The sequence below is a fragment of the Lycium ferocissimum genome, chromosome 1 (genome assembly GCF_029784015.1).
Source record: "Lycium ferocissimum isolate CSIRO_LF1 chromosome 1, AGI_CSIRO_Lferr_CH_V1, whole genome shotgun sequence".
NCBI lineage: Eukaryota > Viridiplantae > Streptophyta > Magnoliopsida > Solanales > Solanaceae > Lycium > Lycium ferocissimum.
The window spans coordinates 34,033,732-34,052,476 of record NC_081342.1 but is presented as its reverse complement, the minus strand read 5'-3'; positions in this window follow the sequence as shown (position 1 = coordinate 34,052,476).

The following is an 18,745-nucleotide window of genomic DNA, read 5'->3' as shown; positions in this document are numbered from 1 at the left end:
ATCTTGTTTTATGTTAGAGACTTTGCGGACAGAAGTCGAGTGTATGATATGTCGATTTTTGTAAGCGGTAAGCCAATATTTCATTGTGTATTATGTTACAGATTTGTTATGATTACAATTTTATTTGATTTGAGAAGGTCTAAAAGCATGTTTCTTTGAAAGGCTTGCGTTATGCATTCATGTCTTGATTTAAGGGAAAGATGATTATGAGTATTACGAGAGTCGGGTTCGGTTCGCTCGGCCCTAAGTAAGGGTCGGGTGCCCATCATGCCCTAGCGGAAATTAGGGTGTGACACCAAGTCATCTCTTCTCGATTGTTATTCCGCCACAAGACTTTAACTGAGGCCACTTTCTTGTTTCGAAGTCTTCGTACTTGCCTGTCTAATATGGCAATAGGTACTTCTTCATAAATTAGCTTTTATGTCACTTGAACATCATCTATTGGCAAAATCCTCATAGGATCCCCAACACACTTGCGGAGCATTGAGATATATAATATATATATATATACTAATTCCAATCTGGTTCTTGAGGAGGTAAGTCCAATTCATAAGCTACTTGACCCACCTTAGGGATAATTTTATAGGGTCCGATATATCGAGGACTCAATTTCCCTTTCTTGCCAAATCTCATCACACCTTTCATTGGCGATACCTTCAAAAATACCCAATCATCAACTTGAAATTCTAGATCTCGCCGGCGGTTGTCCGCATAAGATTTTTGGCGACTTTGGGCTGTCAACAATCGATCTCGGATCACCTTGACTTTTTTCACTGCTTGTTGGATCAACTCAGGGCCTATTAGCTGTACTTCTCCGATTTCAAACCATCCAATTGGGGACCTGCACTTCCTTCCATATAACGCTTCATACGGAGCCATTTGGATACTGGAATGGTAGCTATTGTTGTAGGCAAACTCAATTAGGGGTAAGTGGTCATCCCAACTACCACCGAAATCTAGTACACATGCTCGTAGCATATCTTCAAAGTCCGAATGGCACGTTCGGCTTGTCCATCAATTCTTGGATGAAATGCCGTGCTAATCTTTACTCGAGTACTAGACCTTCTTGGAAAGATTTCCAGAACATGGCTGTAAATTGTGCTCCTCTATCTGTGATAATAGATATCGGAACTCCATAAAGTCTCACAATCTCCTTGAGATACAACCCTGCATAATCTTCTACTGAGTAGGTGGTTTTGATAGGAAGAAAATGAGCTACTTTCGTCAATCTATCCACAATCACCCATATTGAATCATATTTACTTCGGGAGCGAGGTAATCCCACAATAAAATCCATGTTGATCACTTCCCATTTCTAAGTAGGAATTTCCATCGCTTGCAATAATCCTCCTGGCTTTTGATGTTCTATCTTCACTTGCTAGCAATTTGGATATTGAGCTACAAATTCTGCTATGTCTCTTTTCATACCATCCCACCAATATATCATCTTAAGATCATGATACATCTTTGTCTCTCCTGGATAACTAGAATACCGAGAATAATGAGCTTCTTCTAGAATCCGACGATGCAATTCTGCAACATTCGGCACACGTAGCCTTCCTCGGTATCTAATAACTCCCTCTATAGAAGTTTCAAATGGAGCCTTCTCCTTTGCATGACATATATCTCTATAATGGCTCAACTGAGGATCTTCATATTGCCGCTCCTTTACTTCCATGTCCAAGGACGAAACTGTGGGATCATTAACACTAACTCCTGCACCACCTGAATCAATTAAACATACTCCAAGATTAGCTAATTGGTGGAGCTCATGAATCAATTCCTTCTTCTCTGAAGGAATTTCTCATAGGCTGCCCATTGATCGGCGGCTAAGCGCATCAGCTACTACATTTGCCTTTCCGGGGTGGTATAAGATACTCACATCGTAATCTTTCAATAATTCTAACCACCGCCTCTGCAGATTCGCTCCTTTTGTTTGAAAATGTATTGAAGACTCTTGTGATCCGTATAGATATCAACGTGCACACACATACAAATAATGTCTCCACATTTTTAATGCATGAATAACTATGTTTGACCAATTCGAGATCATGGGTTGGGTAGTTCTTTTCATGTTTCCGTAGCTGTCTCGAAGCATAAGCGATGACTTTACCATGCTGCATTAGTGCACACCCTAACCCAACGCCAGAAGCATCAAAATATACAACATAACCATCTGGCCCTTCTGGAAGTGTTAAGACCGGAGCTAAAGTTAATCTGTCCTTCAATTCTTGGAAACTACGCTCACAAGCATCATTCCACTGAAATTTAGCTGACTTCTGGGTTAGCTTTGTCAATGGGGCTGAAATAGATGAAAAGCCCTCTACGAACCTTCTATAATAACCTGCCAATCCTAGAAAACTACGAACTTCTGTAGGTGTCGTAGGCCTTGGCCAAGTCTTCACAACTTCAATTTTCTGAGTATCCACTCTACTGCCATCATCTGAAATAACATGACCCAAGAATGTAACAGAATTCAGCCAAAACTCGCACTTTGAGAATTTTGCATACAGTTCTCGAGTTCGAAGAATTCCAAGAACAATACGTAAATGATCGGCATGTTCCAATTCAGTGCGAGAGTACACCAGAATGTCATCAATGAATACTATTACAAATAGATCCAAGAGAGGCCTGAATACATTATTCATCAAATTCATGAACACTGCCGGAGCATTAGTTAATCCAAATGACATCACTCGAAATTCATAATGGCCATATCTCGTTTTGAAAGTTGTCTTGGGAATATCTTCTTCTCTAACTCTCACTTGATGATAACCCGACCTCAAGTCTATTTTGGAAAACCACTTGGCGCCCTGTAATTGATCAAATAGATCGTCAATTCTTGGAAGAGGATATTTGTTCTTAACTGTTACCTTATTCAATTGCCTGTAATCAATGCACATTCGTAGGGAGCCATCTTTCTTTCTCACAAATAAGATTGGTGCTCCCCACGGGGATGAGCTGGGTCTAATAAACCCCTTCTCAAGCAAATCTTTCAGCTGTGCCTTTAGCTCTTTCAATTCTACCGGAGCCATTCGATAATGAGGGATAGAAATAGGCTTGGTATCCGGCAACACATCAATGGCGAAATCAATTTCTCTTTCCGGAGGAAGGCCTGGAAGTTCATCTGGAAATACATCCGGAAATTCATTCACTACCGGAACGGATTGGAAAGTTGGTGACTTTGCTTCCGTGTCATGAACTCGGACTAAGTGATAAATATAGCCCTTAGCTATCATCTTTCTTGCTTTAAGGTAGGAAATAAACCTACCTCTCGGAGTTACCGTATTACCTTTCCATTCAAGCACGGGCTCTCCCGGAAATTGAAATCGAACTAATTTCATCCGACAATCTACGTTAGCATAACATGAGGCTAACCAATCCATACCCATAATCACATCAAAATCCAACATTTCCAGCTCAACTAAATCAGCTTTAGTTTGGCGGTCACATATCACAATCAGACAATCTTTGTATACTTGTCTAGCTATTACGGGATCACCAACCGGAGTAGATACCTCAAAAGTTTTAGGCTTAAGTAACTAAAACACCCCCGAACTTGGCACGAATTGCAACTTTCGTCCCCAAACTATTACTGCACTTTAAGACACCCCTAGACTTGGCAAAATGGGTTTTAATTAATCCCCGAGCTGCCACATGGCATAGTGAGTGTAGTCACACGCCAAGAGGCGCGTGACAAGTGCCACGTCGCATTAAAACGGTAAAATTTCAATTTTGACATTTCCCTTTACATTTCCTTCAATTCAACGGCTAAACATCAGCCCTTCTTCTTATTTAACCCTCCCCCATTAAAATACACCATAACTTGAATTTCAAGCTTTTTGTTCTCCTTCTTTTCTAATTGTGTCCATGACGGTGAGTTTGTGGTAATTAAGTTATATCCCAAAGAAATTAACAAATCAATATTCTGCGATTCGTGTGGATCCTCGTATATATACTTCAAAACCTAACAATAAATTGTTCGAATTAAGCGAATAGTAGTTAGTATCTCACGTTAATGACAATGGGTTCGTGCCTCTGTGTGTGTTTAACAATTAACATCTTGCTATACAATGCAACCCATAATTAGTTTGGAATGACAAATACATATATATGCTTCAAGGCAAAGTACGCCCATAAGGCATAAGTATGCCCCCATCGGCATAAGTTTGATAATTCGTTAACAAATTTATGCCGATGGGGGCATACTTTTAATGGGCAAACTTGTATCTTTGGACCGGCATAACTTTGTGAAGGAATTATCAAAGTTATGCCGGACCCCGCATAACTAAACATAACTAAAAGTACGCTCTCCGGCGGACTTTTAGTTAAACACAACTAAAAGTCGCCGGATCCGGCATAACTAAATATAACTAAAAGTCCGCCCTCCGGCATATTCGACTTGCATTTCTAAGAAAGTATGCCTCGATCGAGCTTGCATTTTAATCTTCTTATGCGGATATTGTTCCAACTCACATGCTTAATCTCGGTTTACAAATTAACAACAATTAACATAAGTATGAATTCGACTTGAGACAAGCAACCCAAGCAATATGTCCAACATAACGGAATATAGAGTACTAGATTTTTTCGAATGCGAGCTATTAAATTTAAAGTAACCACAAAACTTTGCGTCCATGACGGTGAGTTTGTGGTAATTAAGTTATATCCCAAAGAAATTAACAAATCAATATTCTGCATAGATTCGTGTGGATCCTCGTATATATACTTCAAAACCTAACAATAAATTGTTCGAATTAAGCGAATAGTAGTTAGTATCTCACGTTAATGACAATGGGTTCGTGCCTCTGTGGTATTTAACAATTAACATACTGCTATACAATGCAACCCATAATTAGTTTGGAATGACAAATACATATATATGCTTCAAGGCAAAGTATGCCCCCATCGGCATAAGTTTGATAATTCGTTAACAAATTTATGCCGATGGGGGCATACTTTTAATGGGCAAACTTGTATGCTGGACCCGGCATAACTTTGTGAAGGAATTATCAAAGTTATGCGGACCCCGCATAACTAAACATAACTAAAAGTACGCCCCCTCCGGCGGACTTTTAGTTAAACACAACTAAAAAGTCTGCCGGATCCGGCATAACTAAATATAATAAAAGTCTCCCTCCAAAGATATTCGGCTTGCATTTCTAAGAAAGTATGCCTCGGATCGAGCTTGCATTTTAATCTTCTTATGCGAGATATTGTTCCAACTCACATGCTTAATCTCGGTTTACAAATTAACAACAATTAACATAAGTATGAATTCGACTTGAGACAAGCAACCCAAGCGATATGTCCAACTTAACGGAATATAGAGTACTAGATTTTTTCGAATCGAGCTATTAAATTTAAAGTAACCATAAAACTTTGCGTCCATGACGGTGAGTTTGTGTTAATTAAGTTATATCCCAAAGAAATTAACAAATCAATATTCCGTGATTCGTGTGGATCCTCGTATATATACTTCAAAACCTAACAATAAATTGTTCGAATTAAGCGAATAGTAGTTAGTATCTCACGTTAATGACAATGGGTTTGTGCCTCTGTGGTGTTTAACAATTAACATCTTTGCTATACAATGCAACCCATAATTAGTTTGGAATGACAAATACATATATATGCTTCAAGGCAAAGTCGCCCATAAGGCATAAGTATGCCCCCATCGGCATAAGTTTGATAATTCGTTAACAAATTTATGCGATGGGGGCATACTTTTAATGGGCAAACTTGTATCTTTGGACCGGCATAACTTTGTGAAGGAATTATCAAAGTTATCGGACCGCATAACTTGTGAGGAAGGAATTATCAAAGTTATGCCGGACCGGCATAACTTTGTGAAGGATTATCTAAACATAACTAAACATAACTAAAGTCGCCCCTCCGGCGGACTTTTAGTTAAACACAACTAAAAGTCTGCGGATCCGGCATAACTAAATATAACTAAAAGTCCGCCCCCTCAAAGATATTCAAACTTGCATTTCTAAGAAAGTATGCCTCGGATCGAGCTTGCATTTTAATCTTCTTATGCGAGATATTGTTCCAACTCACATGCTTAATCTCGGTTTACAAATTAACAACAATTAACATAAGTATGAATTCGACGAATTTGAGACAAGCAACCCAAGCGATATGTCCAACTTAACGGAATATAGAGTACTAGATTTTTTCGAATCGAGCTATTAAATTTAAAGTAACCATAAAACTTTGCGTCCATGACAATGAGTTTGTGGTAATTAAGTTATATCCCAAAGAAATTAACAAATCAATATTGCAGATTCGTGTGGATCCTCGTATATATACTTCAAACCTAACAATAAATTGTTCGAATTAAGCGAATAGTAGTTAGTATCTCACGTTAATGACAATGGGTTCGTGCCTCTGTGGTGTTTAACAATTAACATACGCTATACAATGCAACCCATAATTAGTTTGGAATGACAAATACATATATATGCTTCAAGGCAAAAGTCATTTCATAAGGCATAAGTATGCCCCCATCGGCATAAGTTTGATAATTCGTTAACAAATTTATGCCGGGGGCATACTTTTAATGGGCAAACTTGTATCTTTGGCCCGGCATAACTTTGTGAAGGAATTATCAAAGTTATGCCGGACCCGGCATAACTAAACATAACTAAAAGTCTGCCCCCTCCGGCAGACTTTTAGTTAAACACAACTAAAAGTCTGCCGGATCCGGCATAAAACTTTGCGTCCATGACAGTGAGTTTGTGGTAATTAAGTTATATCCCAAAGAGTTGGAGTGGTCAAAAACATTGAAGATTTGTCTATGTATTAGTGTCCTATGTAATTTTATGTTTTTTCTTGGTTCTGGTAGTAGTACTAATTAGGTTGAAGTGAAGTTGTACTTAGATGATTAACAATGGTTGTAGTACTAATTAGGTTGAAGTGAAGTTCTATTTAGATGATTCACAATGTAATCTAATTTTGGTTAGCATATTGAATATGATTATGATGACTTTGTGAAGCAATACGTTATACCATCCGGTTAGTAATGGTTAGCCTATTCAACATGTTAACACTAACAAAGGGAGACGGAGAGTTTTTGAGGTGAGGTTCAAATGGACGCTTCTAGAGAGGCGAGAGGGGTTTAATTAAACGTGGGTCGGGTCGGGTTATTTACCCGGTTCTAATTTATTATGTGGCATGAATATATTACACGTGGATGGCCACATAAGCGTTTTAATCATTTGGACCCGCGAGTGATATACACTCGCTCCGGTCATGAGCTCGGGGATTAATTAAAACCCATTTTGCCAAGTCTAGGGGTGTCTTAAAGTGCGGTAATAGTTTGGGGACGAAAGTTGCAATTCGTGCCAAGTTCGGGGGTGTTTTAGTTACTTAAGCCAAAGTTTTAATTGGCTCGGGTTTCACCCCAATACGACCAGCAACATATGGAGTAACATAAGATAGCGTAGAACCCGGATCTATCAATGCATACATATCATGAGAAAATACAGACAATGTACCTGTAACTACATCTGGGGAGGACTCGAGATTCTGTCGTTCGGCTAAAGCATACATGCGGGGCTGTGTGGCACCTGAAGTAGATGCTCCCCCTCGGCCTCTACCTCGGCCTGCTAGAATCTGGGGAGTTGCCGGGCACACTGAAGAGGAGCGGTACTGCTGATCCTGTGGGCTGAACCCCACCTCTACCATACCTCGAAGGACAATCACGTATCAAGTGTCCAGTCTGTCCACAAATATAACAAGCATCTGTGCCCTGGCGACATGGCCCTGAGTGTAATTTTCTGTACTGGCTGCATGGGGGAACCGATGGTCTCCTCTGACTATAATTGCCCCCAAACTGGGAACCGGAAGCTCTCGAACTCTGACTCTGTCCTGAAAGAATGGAGCGATCAAATCTCCTGCCCGTAAATCGGGGAGGTGTACTAGTCACCGACTGGCCTGAGTGTCTTGAATGTGACTGCCTTTATCCCCCGCTATAATCACTACCTGTGCCTATACATCTGATCCTCTTACTCTGCCCCCTATCACTATCACGATCACCCCTCTGCGGATATTGTTGTCCTTGTAGATTCTGGGCATGAGCTTGAATACGGGAAATATCCATCCCATCTTGCAATGAGGCCGTCAAACAGTCCTTGAACAAATGTGGCCCTAAGCCACTCACAAACCTATGTACCCGATCTCCCATGTCGACCACCATAGTCGGGGCATAACTAGCCAAAGAGTTAAATTGAAGACTATACTCCCAGGCACTCATGTTCCCTTGCTTCAAATTTAGAAATCTATCTGCTCTAGCTCGGCGGACCTTGGGTGGAAAATAATGGCGGATGAAAGCATCTACGAATTCTTGCCAAACGGGAGGAGGCGCATTCTCTCTTCTTGATGCTATCCAATTATTATACCACAATACCGCCATATCTCAGAGTCTATAATATGCCAACTCCACGGATTCAGTCTCGGAGGCATGAATAATCTTTAATGTCCTCAACATCTCATCAATAAAACCTTGCGGGTCTTCATCCGGCTTTGACCCAAATAACTCTGGAGGATTCAAACTCATGAAGTCACGGGCTCTAGTACTAGCTGACCGATCACTTGGGCCGGCATTTTGCCGTTGTGCCTGAGCGGCAACTAACTGGGTCAATAATTGAATAGCTTCGGTCACTTGTTGACCGGAAGTAGCCGGTGGAGGAATTGGAGGCATAGGAGCTGGAGCTGAAGCCCCTTCTTGCTCTTCTGTAATAGGCGGAGTAGTAGAGGCATTAGATGGAGCCTCATTATGTGATTCACCCTCATCTACATTCATTGGCGGCTCTCTTTCTGCCCGCCTTTTTGTCGTAGTCTTGCCCTTCTGGGCGGCTTTAGCTTTTCCCTTTGGCGGCATTTCTGAAATCACAACACACTATTAGGGAGGATAAAATCTTATACACGGCTCTATCGCACGATTTCATAAGAAGAAAGATGGTCATTTTTCTTAAATGCCCTGTAGCCTCTTGTTTATTAGCGTGGCGCGCAACACACCATAAACAAGACTCTACTAGACACGGCTCGTAGACACTTCCTAGGACTGAACTGCTCTGATACCACCTTTGTCACGACCCGGCTACGGGCCATGACGGGTACCCGGGGCTAACCACCGAGCACCTCTCATTCTATTACTCATTCTGCGTCATTCATATTTCTTATGCCCATAATCATAGAAAGCTATTTTCATTTGAAACATATTTACTTTATATACATGAGCCCTTCGGCTATCAAAATATATATATATATATATATATATATATATATATATATATATATATATATATTTATATTTATATACATATATACATGAGGACTTGTGAGACCATATTATCCACACATACGTATCTACGAGCCTCTACTAGGGTACTAGACATATAGACGGGACAAGATCCTGTCATGCCCAAAATATACATATACATATACATATATACCAAAAGAATAATCAATGACACCTCCGGAAAATGAAGTGCTCTCAGATCAGCTAATAGCTCCTACAAGTCTGGATCGCCTCCCTGTCTACCCGTGGGCATGAACACAGCGTCCAAAGAAAACGAATGTCAGTACGAACATTGTACTGAGTATGTACGGCATGAATGAAATGAACATAATAGAGAAACCATAAGGCATAAGATGAAGACATAACCTGCATACTCTTTGAATGATTACATTTTATACATATATCATACGTAGCATATCATATGAGTTACCATAGCACATACATCATCTTATCATACATGTATCATCATATCATTCATACATCATCATTGTTAACCCGCGTCCGAGTAACCCTCATATGCAGCCCACTAGTGGTGGTCATGTCCGGCCCTCTAGGCACGGTATTCTCGTACGCAGCCCACTAGTGGTGATCGTGTCCGGCCTTCTAGGCGCGGTGAAATCATAGCAGCCCGCCTTAGCGGTGACATGTCCGGCCATTTAGGCACGGTGGAATCATATCATCATACATATCATATACTTACCATTACTATTTATCTTATAGGCATACCATGACTTAATCACAATTTGGCATCATTATAAGTATATCCTCAAAACATACATTAGAACTTGAAAGCAACTATAGCTATGTCGGGGTGACATAAGGTCGTGAACCCCCGATTACGTTATGGAGTGATCATAATCATTACATCTCACCTTGGAGGGACTAACGTTTTAAGGTGAGTGCACATAAGGAAAACATCAATAGGTCATAGTTAACACCATTAGTTTTGTAGGCACATCATATCATGATCTCTAGAATCTTTAGACTTAAGCTTATCATCGTCATTAACGTACTCATAGTGTACTTCTTACCTCATATGACTATTTATGAACAAGAACTCTTAGTTTTCTTGAAGATAGGAGATTCATGAAGAAGAAGGAAATTCGTGTCATAAGATTCATGCCTTAGAAAGAAAGGAATAGCCTCACATAGAATAGCCTCACATACCTTTGTCATTTAACTATTTTATCGCTTTCTCGTTCTCCCTTAATGTGCACGTTCTACCTTCAAGAGAATTCGTATCGACATTAGCTAAATAATTATAAGAACGTTCTTACTAAAGCTAGAGAAAATTGGGCAGCATTTCCTTTCTTTATATGACTTCCTCCATATTCCATATCAACTCCCTAACATCCGTGACATCATTCATAATATCATAAATAACAATCATTATTTATCTACATTATTCACATTTTACAATTTCACTTCAATTTCCCCATAATCATGGTCATAATTCACTATTACGTTCTTTCACATATAATGCTCATTCCATGTTCTAAATGTCATTCATAATCTACTTGTACTCACAACATATCCATATTCATAATTCATTTCAAACTACTACTCAACAATAGCACTATTCCCACATTTATGACCCATTTTCGATATTCTTCTACAATCCAAGTGTTTCAACTTCTCAATATCTTAGACATCATGAAAACATCATAAAACTTACCTTAGATATTGTAGGAACAAGCCTTGAGTGGTATTACTCTTCTTGCACTAAAACCCTAGTTCACTTCTCTTGAAATTCCTTGGCTTGGATGACTTTAATGTGTTCCACACTCTTGATTTATGTTAGTTTGATGAAGTTGATCATCAATTTCCTTTGGATTCTTGTGAATGAAGTGTAGAGAATATTCTAGAGAGTTCTTGACTTGTGTGGAATGAAAATGAAAATGAATTAAAATGAACTTGGGTCCCCTTTTAATAACTTAAAATCTGGTCCCGCCGGGTAATTATACGGACACTTATATGGTCCGTATAAACTTATACGGTCCATATAAGTGACCGTGAAATGGACCCTTCATTGTCTCCTCTTTGTGACCATTTTACGGTCCATTATACGGTCCGTATAAATTTATACGACCCGTATAACTGATCGTATAATCCCACCAGTGAGGGACCTTCACTGTGATGGTTCTGCGATCCATTATACGGTCCGTATAACATTATACGATCTGTATAATGACCCGTATAACCCATCAGTCCACTGATCTTGTTCTCGTCACTTCGTTTGATCTCCGATCCTTATGGAATCTTCTTAACACTTTAACATCAATCTAAGGGACGTTATAACTCTTTCCCAAAGCATCATTAACTCGATACTCGTAATTCTTGCCCGACACACAACTTATGACTCGCTTTCCTTAGCAACTTTCCTCTCTTACCTCGAATGTCTTTGGAAATCTTAATTAGGACCATTAAAGGTTATTTCTTACTTATCAAAACACCGTATACGTCATGCCCTTCGTCAGTCTATTCACTATACGCTAACGGGGAATTTCTGAGGTGTAACATATTTTTTACAATATTAGTTACAAATAAATGATTATTAATTAATATAGTTTCAAGAAACAATGTGTTATTAAATAACTAATTTAATGTCATTTATAAAGGCAAATATTTTTTTAAATATTAATTTTAAATTTTTTATAATTAAATTTTATTTTTCAATTAAACTAACTGTGTAATTACACTTGTGCAAGCAAACAACACGCTTGTAATTACACTGTAATTACGTTGTGATAAACAAACAGGTCGTTGTAATTGCACTACTGTTGAATTACTAGGCTGTGTAATTACTACGCTAGTAATTACACCAATTCCAATTACAAGGTGGCTTTCCAAACAGGCCCTAAGTTGAGTATAAGTTGATAAAAGCGACCTTGCTAGAACCACATGACTCAGGGGTCCTTAATTCCCCCCGGTCAGCAGAATATCTTACCCGGTATTTTATTTTTGTGGACCAATAATTCAACAATTATTATCCTCTTGATCAGGAATTTAACAAGGTGACTTGGAACACCAAAACATAATTTAACTTGGCAACTTTGTTAAATAAATAATCAGTTTTCAAATCTTTACTTTAATTGAAAAAACCCTTTGAACAATAAAAGTTATCCAATAAAAAGGGATTTCCGAAGCTATAGAATTTAAGTTTTATACATCGTCCGTGTAAATAAGCTTTTACACCATTAGATTATCCAAACTATATCAAGTAAGCCTCCTTAAAATGTGGAATTTGAAATCATGAAATAAAATATATTGCCTGCTAGATTAAGTAAAGATAACCTTATGATATAAAATTTATTTACACTAACAATATATATTACTTAAACTCAATATTATAATATCTGAATCTACGGTTACAATAATCAGATGATAACCTCTGCCCATTTCTTTGTCTGTATATTCTCCTTTGGCTTCACTTTTGTAACAGTGGGACAAGGAGAAAAACTTTTCTTTTATTGTGTTGATTTTTCTTTTGTTGAATTTTTGCTCCTGATTTTTACTGAAATAGCTTGTCAATTTGGAGGAATATATCTTTACCGGTGAAATATTTTTAAAAATAGCTTATTTATTTTCTTTATTTGATTATGCGTCTAGTAAAATTATGTCAAATAAATTTAAACAAACACGATATCTGTAACGGATAAGCCGAAGGCATTCAATGGAGTGGGGATTTGTTTTTGGAAAAACAACACAAATGCCATTGAAGAGAAAAAATTACCTGTTCATACTTCATACCCCCTTCTAAATACATAACATAACTACCCATACAGCTATTAATTAATTAATTAATTACTCGTCTACCCCTTAATTCTTTACCCAAAATTTCGGCGCCGAATATGGTGCACTTCAAGTGCTTTCGTGCCAACATTTTTTCTTTGGTCTTTTTCTCTTTTGTCTTTTTATCTTTTATCTTTTATCATTTAGATTTTTGTCTTTCTGTTTTTTCTTTTTTGTCCTTTTTTTAAGATAAAAATAAGATACAAAGGTAAAACTATTAGCTAACTATTTTTAGACTATTTTAGACTAATAAAAATATAAAACTTAAATTATTATACTTTAACAAGAAGATTAAAAAAAAATACTAAAATCACGAACTTATTTATTAAAATTTAAAACAATAGAAAATATATTTTTATCTAAAATATGACTCTACTTTTTTTTATTTTGATCACCAGTAAAAGTTACTAAAAATAATAAAAAAATTAACTCTTTTTACAAAATATAACTCCCTAAAAATAATATAAATATTAAAATATCAAACATTGCTCAACCCTCTATGATACCCATGTGGTGTATCATGTACTGACGCAACAGGTATCATAAAGGACTAACAGTTCATTCCTTCAAGAAAAACACTCAATCCTCTATAATATCTTTTGAGTATATGATATATTATGGGGTCAGTCATCCATGATACCATGTCTGCATCTATGATATATACCATGTAGGTATCATAGACGATTAAGGTCCTTTTTGAAGAATAAGTCGGTTTGTCGATCCTCTATGATATCCTGTCAATATATATAGATTTCATATTGGTATCATAGAGGACTGAGCTCTTTTTTTGAAGATATGAACAAGTACCTATGATACTCTGTCACTATATGATATAACCATGTGAGTATCATAGAGGATTGAGAGGTGTTTTTTATTTTTATTTTTATTTTTAAGGAGTGAATCAGTTTATGATACCCTTTTAGTATATGATATACACCATATGGATATCATAGATGACTGAACTCTTTTTTTTTGAAGGAATGAATAAGTTCTCTACGATATCTTGCGAGTATATGATAGATACCATGTAGCTATCATAGAGGATTGAATTGTATTTTTCTTGAAGGAATGAACTAGTCCTCTATAATACCTTGTCAGTATACGATATATGATATATACCACATGGGTATCATAGTATATACCACATGGGTATCATAGAGCATTGAAGAGTGTTTTTCTTGAAGAAATGAACTAGTCATCTATGATACCCTATTAGTTTATGATTTATACTGTGTGAGCATCATAGAGGACTAAGTAATATTGTAATGAATCTGCCATCTATGATACCCTATCAGTATATGATATATACCAGGATGGTATCATAGAAGACTGGTGTTTTTCTTGAAGGAATGAACTGTCAATCCTCTATGATACCCTGTCAGCATATGATATACCATGTGGGTATTATAGAGGACTAAGTGTATTTTTTGAAGGAATGAATCAATCTTTTATGATACCCTGTCAATAAATGATATATATCATGTGGGTATCATTGAGGATTGACTTGTGTTTTTTTTTTTTAAGGAATGAATCAACCACCTATAATACGATGTCAGTATATGATATATGCCATGTGGGCATCATAAATGATTGAGTTGTGTTTTTATCGAAGGGATGAATCAGTCCTCTATGATACTTTGTCCGTATATGATATATATCTGGTTGGTATCATAGAAGACTGATTGCTTTTCTTGAAGGAATGAACCACAAGTCATGTATGATACCGTCTTAGTAGATGATATATACCATGTGGGTATCGTAATATACTGTAACCGTATACTTCAATCAAGCACGATTTGATTTATTATATGCTAAAATAAATTATTTTTTGAGACATAAAAAAATAAAAATAGAAAAGATAATATATTAGTTATCCTTTTTATTGAAAAAGATAAAGGAGCCAAAAGGTTTATAGAATTAGATTATGACAAAAAATAAAAAATAAAGAAAAAATAATTTGGAAGATAATGAAATTAGAAAAGGAGAAAAAAATAAATGAAAATCACCTGAAATTAAAAAATAAAACTAAATAGAAATAGCAAAAAGGTGAATGAAATTAGATTATGGAGATAAAAAAGAAAATAAAAAGAATAAATGAAATAAAAAAAAGAACAAGAATTAAATAAATAAAAAATGAAAATAGAAAATAGAAAAAAAAAATGAAAATAAAGAAGTTAGAGTTAAATATAGAATTAGATTATGGTGAAAAAGAAAAAAAAAAATAGTATGGAAAAACCAAATGAACAAAAAACGAGAAAAAAATAAAAGAACAAAAGAAGATAAGAAGTAGAGAAATAAAAGAAAAGAACCTAAAAGAAACAATTACCTACAAAAGCTATAATGTGTATTAAGGGTAAATAGTTTGGGGGATGAAAGTAGGGGGCATAGAAGGATAATTATTTTGTTTTTAGTAGGCATGTGTATTCTTTCCCCTTTTTATTTTTTCCTGATTCTAGAAGCACGAAGAGGACATGACCATACTAAATATTATGCTGCTTCCATGTCGCTTAAACTTCTTCCTGTACATTACGCGTGGATGCATTAAGTTTGTTTCTTTTAATTTTCTATTCAGACTTTCGGATATACCTTCTTTAGTACTCCCTTCCCTCGTGTAACTAGAAAAGCATCCCCCAAAGGCAGACAGACTAATTGATATCAATAAAGACTATTTTCTCAGGTCATTTGTACTTGTTCGTGTTTGATTTAACATAATCCTTATGAAGTACAAATTGATAAAATGTTAAGTTTATTATATTATTCTTTGATATAATAACTTTAATATTTTAAAAAATGGATTTAAAATAATTATAATTAATAATAATAGTATATTAGAAACTAAGTGATAATTATTTCTTGATTTTTAAATTAAATAAGTAAAAGCAGACATCTATTTTCAGTACACTAAACAACTAAAAGTTAACAGAGTGAGTATATCACTATCTGGCCGATGTATGTTATCTGTTTAGCGCCTTTCTTTTTTTTAGTTTATTCAACAAAGGATTTTGTTTGTTTTACTTTGTGGCTTGGTGCTGACGCCTCAAAGTCTTCATCTCTCAAAAGTCTCAATTGGCAAGATTGAGATAAGGTCATGGAATTCCATAAATAGGACCTTCATAATACATCATGATATAAAAGGTACTTAGCTATTTTCACGAAGTCACGTTTATGAAGGGTTAAATTTTATTTTTATTTTTGTGAAAAATATAGAGTTATATATTGTTCATCAACTTTCCTAGATACAAGAGAACTTTTTTTGAATTCTTTTGATGAAGTTAATATATTCGTCACACTGGATGGAGATTACTCTGTTGTTACCAACGAATCTAAAATATGAACTTAATGCGTTCGTAGATAATAAAATTCGAATTGAGAAAATTAATAATCAAGACATCGAAAACATCGAAACAATCGTAGTATTTGATTTCAAATATAAGTGTTACAATCTCTATGAATCCTTTGATTCTTTATTTCGATAATATATCCAAGGGCTTTTGAGCTTGATCTTGAACTTGATAGATTTGATCTCGACTTGTATTTGAATTCAAGTGCCTGAAGCTTGATCTTGAATATGAATATGAATTTCATTTTGACTTGAATTGATTCGTCACTTTGATGGCCGTCACAAACAAGTGAATTTAATCTTGAACACCTTGGTATTTGATTTTTCTTCGTTGACTTTGATCTTGAATGCCTTGCTATTTAATTTTCCTTGGTTCTTGATCTTCAGATATTTGAAACTTGTGGAGGAGTCCTTGAATGCTTGCGTGTGTCGTACAAAACTTGTAGCGTTTGATCCACGAGCTCCCTCTGGCTTCTTGAATGAATTCTGGTCCCTAACCTGAATTATGAGACCCAAATTTATAGTTGTAGGATGGAGGAGTTTTTATAAGGACAAACTCCTCTTGACCAATCAGATTGAAGTTGGCATGACAATATTCAATTGGTAGGAACATGTTACTTATATCCGTGGCGCATTTTCATTGGCCTTTAATTTGACTAGGCATGCTATGTCATTTTGAAATGTGGCGTGATCCTATTGGCTCCTTCGTTTGACTTGGCATGCCACGTCATTTGACACGTTGCACCAAATTGAGCCTCTTGGATAAGATGACATCTTGAGCTTGGCAAAATGGGCTTCTCATTTGTAGCCCAAATCAGTAACGACCCGTTAGGTCGTTTTGATGATTTTACCCATTTTTGCCCAAACGACCCTTCCCTTAGTCTTAGTTTGGCATATTTTGACTTACAGGGATGGGTGGCGCAATTATCGAGGCAATCAGATTAGTATCACCGAGGGAAATTCTAAAATTGAGTTTTAAGTTTGTATTAGGAAAAACTTTGACCAATAGTTGAATTTTGGGTAAATGTGCCCGAAATCCAATTTTGATAGTTTTGTTACGTCCGGAATATGATTTTTCACTTAGTAGAGTAGTTGGTTTGGGTCCTGAGGCGTTCGGGTGTGTGTGGGGTGATTGGTTGGGAAAATGAGAATTCATGGTTTTGAAGTTGATCTTGGTCAACCCCGGTTCAAGACGTCCTCTTTTGGAAATTTCGTGTGTGAGAGCGAGTTCATAGTATGTTTTATGACTAAAATTCATGTTTGGTTTGCATCCGTGAGGTGCCGGGTAAGTCTCGGGTGTCAAAACCAAATTCGGGGAACACTAGAAAAATTTGGTGCTCAATTGTTGGTTTCCTTCTTTGCGTTCGCGAGGAAAGGACCGCTATCGCGAGCCTTGATGGGACAGGTCATAGCGATCGCTTGGTGTCGCTTCATGGTCGCGAGGTGACGTGTGGTCTGGGTTGGGGAGTCACCGATCATCGCCGTTGCATGAGTGTCCTCGCGATCGGGATGAGCCTAGTGGGGCTGGGTCGCGGATGACTCATCGCACTCGCGATGGCTCAGTCCGCGATCGCAATGAAGGATTGAGGTTCGCTGGGGTTTTCTTCCCCAACCTTCCAGATTAAACACCTTTTTCACATAACTTAAGTCCTAGAGCTCAGTTTTGGGTGAAATCAAGTGCTAAATTCAAGATTCTTCCTTGGGGTAAGTTTCTAACCATCTTTTAAGTAGTTAATCATGTTTCCAACAATTATTTACTAATTCCGTTCATTATTTAGGATTGTAGAATACGGGGTTGTCCATAAATTGAGTTTAAGGGAAATCAACGAAATTGAAGGTTCATTTGTAATTAGAATTCCAGGATATTTAGGACTATGACTAATTAGATTATAGGTAAGATGAACTTAAAATAAATTTCCATTTTTACTCTAGGGGTTCGGATTTGGTTATTTTGGGTCCTTTTTTGGGTTCCAATTAAAAGTATGACAATATGGGTATCCTTAGACTCGTGTGTTAATATAGAATTCATATTTGATAGACATTGCTTGTGTGGAGGTGCTTCGGAAGTGGAAGGCTCAAGTGTAAGTGTCACGACCCGAGCTACGGGCCGCGACGGGTATCCGGGGCTAACCACCGAACACCATTCACTTACCTGCTTATCTGCTATTATTCATACTATATGCTCATAATCATGTAAAACTGGAATTCTCTGAAATACATTTGCTTTTATAAACATAAGCTCTTCGGCTATCCAAAATAATATATACATGCATATACATAAAAGCCATGGGACTGCATCTATCCAC